The sequence below is a fragment of the Bactrocera neohumeralis genome, unplaced genomic scaffold, assembly GCF_024586455.1.
Source record: "Bactrocera neohumeralis isolate Rockhampton unplaced genomic scaffold, APGP_CSIRO_Bneo_wtdbg2-racon-allhic-juicebox.fasta_v2 cluster09, whole genome shotgun sequence".
NCBI classification, from domain to species: Eukaryota; Metazoa; Arthropoda; class Insecta; order Diptera; family Tephritidae; genus Bactrocera; species Bactrocera neohumeralis.
The window spans coordinates 4998987-5004229 of NW_026089622.1; the positions used below are offsets into that span (position 1 = coordinate 4998987).

General features: G+C 33.7%; 1 pseudogene; it reads left to right on the plus strand.

Annotated features, from left to right (window-relative positions):
- Window positions 1-372: 372 nt before the first annotated feature.
- LOC126763900 (zinc finger MYM-type protein 1-like) lies at window positions 373-3413 on the plus strand (annotated as a pseudogene).
- Window positions 3414-5243: the final 1830 nt, after the last annotated feature.

Sequence of the window (5243 nt, forward strand, 5' to 3'; positions counted from 1 at the left end):
AAATAAATATTACTATATTGGTTAGTAAAAATTTCAATGCTGACATAGCACTTATTGTATTACAGTTCACAGAACACACACAACATTCAAATGGTAATAAATTAAATAGTGTCAGTACTCTTTGATGTTATGAATATAATTATTTAATATGTTGTAAAAGTTACTATCTCATTTATTAATTTATTATATCAGCTTTTAATTTTTGATAAAAATTGATTGAAAATGATATTATTTTTTTGTATTTAGATTTTAAAATTTATTAATTTTTTCACCGCTGTTTTCTCCGTGTACGTGTTTATTTACTACTACAATTTCTTTATGAAATCAACGTATCACTTACTAAATAAAAATATTTTTAGGATATCCAGAACGAAATATGCCGCAGGGAATTCATACTTCGAAAAGACAAAGCGGGTTTCAGCAGAGAAAAGCCAAAAAGGCTAAAATGGATGAAATTTAGAGCATGTCTGGATCTCTGCTCAAATATGTCACAAAAGCAGATAGCGGCCAAAGTTCAAGTAAAGTACCCGAGTCTCCTGCTGACGAAAGTAATGATTCACATCTTGAAGAATCACATTCGGATAGCAACATCGACAATACAGAATCAATGAAGACGACCGAGCAAGTGCAACACTTGAGAGATGTTTCACATTGGAGTTTACCGGTTCCCAATAATGTTCGCATTGACATAGTAAAAAAGGGGAGTGAACATTTCCAGAACAAAGAAGGACCATTTTCTGCTGTATCTCGTCATGGTTCAAATATTAAAGGTGATTCTCGTCATCTTTCACAGGAATGGTTTTATAAAGAGATGCCTAGTGGTGAAAAAATTCTACGATCATGAATGATATTTTCTCCTATATCAAATAACTTGTACTGTTTTTGCTGTCGTTTATTTGCTGTCAGTAACATACAAAGAACATTTACAACTGGATTTCAGAAGTGGTGGAAACTAAATCCTAAAGTATTGAACCATGAAACTTCATGTGATCATTTAGAAAATTTCGAAAAGTGAAAAACATTGGAAATGAGTTTAAAAAGTCACACCACAATAGATGACGCAACCTTGCAATTAATGAATACGGAAAAACAGAAGTGGAAAAATCTTTTATCTAGATTACTTGATATAACTTTGTTTTTAGCTAAACAAAACCTAGCATTTCGTGGACATGATGAAACCCAAGGGTCTACCAATAAAGGTAATTTCTTAGAACTAGTTAGAGCCCAATTACACGAGGCAACTTTTGTTGCGGCAACTCTTGGTTTATAGGCGAGGGGGCGACGAGGAGAGGGGAATCGCGCCGAGTTTCCAGTGTTCAGCAACTCGCTTTGTGTTCTTATTCGTAACAGTTCGCTGCGACGTTTTTCGGCATTCGTGTTCTTTCTTTCGTAGTACATAGTTGCATTTGCGTATCTTTTTTTGAAATTAATATTTTGAATATATTTAAAAAATTTAATTTCATCTTTCGGTAAGTAATTTGCAAATATATATACAAATATACATAATATAATATAAATATTTTAGAAAATGGAGTATGACGAAAAAATCGAATTAATTAAAGATATTGTGAAATGTATGGAGGAAGCCATACAAATTGATTCAGACAATAGTAAAAAGAGTGATATATCTTTGTTTTAATAAATAAAATATATTTCTTAATTGACAGAGCTGATTAATATATGTGATAAAGTGGCCCAAATACCTAAAAGGAAAAAGAAACGACAATGGGTTAAAGTAAAGAGAATGAGAAAAAACGCGAACGGAGTTGCGCAACACAAGTTGCTCGTGTGAAGGCAATGGGCGACAGCAAAAGAGAATCGCCCGAGAATTAGCAACTAAAGTTGCCCCATGTAATCGTAAACTTATACTGCTGTCAAAGTATGATGCTGTACTCAAAGAACATATATTATATTTGGAATCATGTTTGATAGCACACCTGACGTTTCACATGTCGATCAAATGTCCGAAGTAATTCGTTATGTAAAAATTAATAATAGAAAAGTAGAAGTCAAAGAAGTATTCTTAGGATTTTTTCCCTTACATGGAAAAAAAGCAGCTGATTTAAGCGATGAAATACTAAAGAAGCTTGAAAACGATGGCTTAGATATTAGGATGTGTCGTTCTCAAGGCTATGATAATGCTGCAGTTATGAGTGGTGTACACGGGGGAGTGCAAGCTATTATAAAAGAAAAAAACAATAAAGCAATTTTTATTGGTTGTATAGATCATTTAATTAATTTATGCGGCCAACATTCGTTTGCACAAAATGTGACTTGTGTTACATTTTTCGGAGCAGTGGAGACAATATTTAACTTTTCTTCAACTTCCACAAGCCGCTGGGAAGTGCTCCTCAATCACTGCAAAGCATCTGTTAAAAGACTTTCGACAATGCGCTGGAGTGCTCATTATGGTGCAGTAAAAGTATTGGCTGAAAATTTTGATATGTGACCAAGACGTAAATTTAGAAACTAGAGGTGCTGCACAAAATCTTATCTCTGCTGTGTGCAATTTCTCGTTTCTTTGTTTTCTTTTCTTTTGGAATGATGTGCTAAGGGAAGTGAACTATGCTCAGATTGCATTGCAAAGTAAAGGTTTATGTGTTGATGAAATAATCATAAAACTAGAAGCACTTCGTCTATTCATTGGAGAGAAACGGTTGCATCTAGCAGGAGAGGCAATAGATTTTGCCGTACAAAAATCGGAACATTTCGATGGAACGACGAATTCGTCGCAAGAAACGCATGCCCGGTGAGTTAGCCACCGATACTGGACTTACACTTAAAGCGGAACTTCAAAAGGACATGTTAGAATGCATTGACAGATTCAATATTGAACTCAAAACACGAGTAAAGTCCATTAAAGACGTAGCTTCATTGTTTGAAGTTGTGCAGTCAAAGACCTTGCTTTTGGCAAACACTTAACAGTTAAAATTTGCTATATCAAAATTTACTAACCTTTACGATGAAGTATCAGAAACAGAACTACTTTTAGAAATACTAAGATTGAGAAGACATTTAAAAGCGGCTAATATCACTGTCTCTAATTGGGTGACGCTGGACTATTTGAAATTCATTGTGGAATGGGACTTTACAGCTTCTCTTCCGAATCTAACGGTCGCATTAAAGTTATTTATGACAATATGGGCATCAGTCGCTTCATGTGAGAGAAGTTTCAGCAAATTAAATTTAATTAAAAATTACTTGCGGTCTACAATGACTGAAACCAGATTAAACAATCTTGGTATTTTAACGATAGAACATGAAGCAACACAAAATATAAATTTTGAAGACGTGATTTCGGAGTTTGCAAGTGTCAAAGCTAGAAGGAAGAAATTTTAATTTTTTCACGTAATATACTAATATAATATTTGTAATACTCGTGTTTTAATAAAATGTAAATGATTATTTTTTCACTTTAAAAGTTTTGATTGAGTTTTGGGGTGACACCTTCAAAATCCGTCCCGGGTGTCACTTATGCTAGCTACGCCACTGCATTACATAATGACTTCTCCTGTCACGTCAGCTTCATGTGAACGTTCTTTTAGTAAATTGAAATTTGTTTTCAACGATTTGCGTACAACAATGGGGGATGAACGTTTGAATTCTTTGATGCTGCTTTCTTCTTCAAAGGATAAAGTAGACGAAATCGATCTGCGCGATGTTGTTGGAAAATGGTCAATGTTGAAACATCGCAGAGTGAAAATATAACTCAGAAATTTATATTTTTTGCAATTCAATTTCTTAAGAAAATCTTGTTTTTTCCCGCGTAACACGTCGCTGAACAATATATGTATTTTATATTAAGAGAAACATTAAATGATGATTATACTAATATGTACAATACTTATTTGAGAATAAAATAATGAATTATGCTATTATGTTGTCAAACTTCTCCGTAATACCTTATCAGAAATGAAGATATCCTTATTTTATATATATTTCATATACATTAAACCGGCAAATTTTTGAAATGAGTCGGCATTTCAAAGGGACTCACCCCTCCATGATCTGGATCCTCGCGACGCTCCTGGGTACTATTGATTTAAGGTTAGTTTATATTCAGAAACCTGATTATAAAAATATTTTAATATTTGTTGACTCTGATTGGGGTGGGAGTGAAACTGATAGAAAATGTACTACAGGATATTTGTCTTAAATGTTTAAATCATGCTTAATTTGATGGAATACAAAGAAACAAAATTATGTAGCTGCTTCATCGACTGAAGCAGAATATATGGCACTATTTGAGGCTGTAAGGGAAGCTTTATGGTTGAAGTCATTGTTAAAAAGTGTAAAGTTGTGAGTTGTGAAGATATGTAATTAAGGTTGTATATGTATTGCTAATAACCCTTCATGTCACTAAAGAACAAAACATATTGATATAAAGTATCATTTTTCTAGAGAACAAATTGAAAATAAGCTACTTAGTCTTGAGTATACCCCTACAGATAAACTGTTGGCTGATATTTTGACGAAACCGTTACCTGCAGACCGATTCTAAAAATTGAAATATCAAATGGGACTGGTAGAGAAGAACAAATTGAATACAACATAAAACTAATTACTCAAATGTATACCTTAAATTTAAGTAAGTGTAGTCTGATTGCGTTTTTCCCAATCCTTGCAACAAATGTTGAACTATGTAATTGTAATTTCCCAGAGTGCACAACACGTCACATAAAAGTGTGAAATAATTTTTATTTTATTTTAGAATTTTCTTTTCAGTGTAATTTTTGAGGAGGCGTATTAGATTTGCAGTTCCTTTTAGTTACATCACTGCTTTCTATCATTGTGAATATTCAAAGTGAACAAATCAAAAATTACATATTTATGACCTTTTCTATTACAACGAAATATGTACGTTTTCCTTTGAGTTTTTTAATAAATATATGAATTAATGTGTGGCTAAATGAGCCTTAGTCGCCTGCCCCACACCACACCTACACCCATCTCTAACACATTACAAAAGGAGTGTGGGATCCAAAACCTGGGGAAGAAAAATATAAAAAATCTGCGGAAAACTCAGAGTGGCACTCAAATAGCTCTTATATGCCTACGAGCTGAGGATGCCAAAACTTTACTTAAGTGCGGTAAAATAAAGAACGGGTCTTTGTCTTCTCCGGGAGTTTTCACTTATTACTCGTGGTTTTAGGTGCTTCCAACTAGGACATATAGCACACAAATGTAGCAGCCCCAGGTTACATGGCAAAGATATGCACGAATTCCCCAAGTTCTATGCTCTC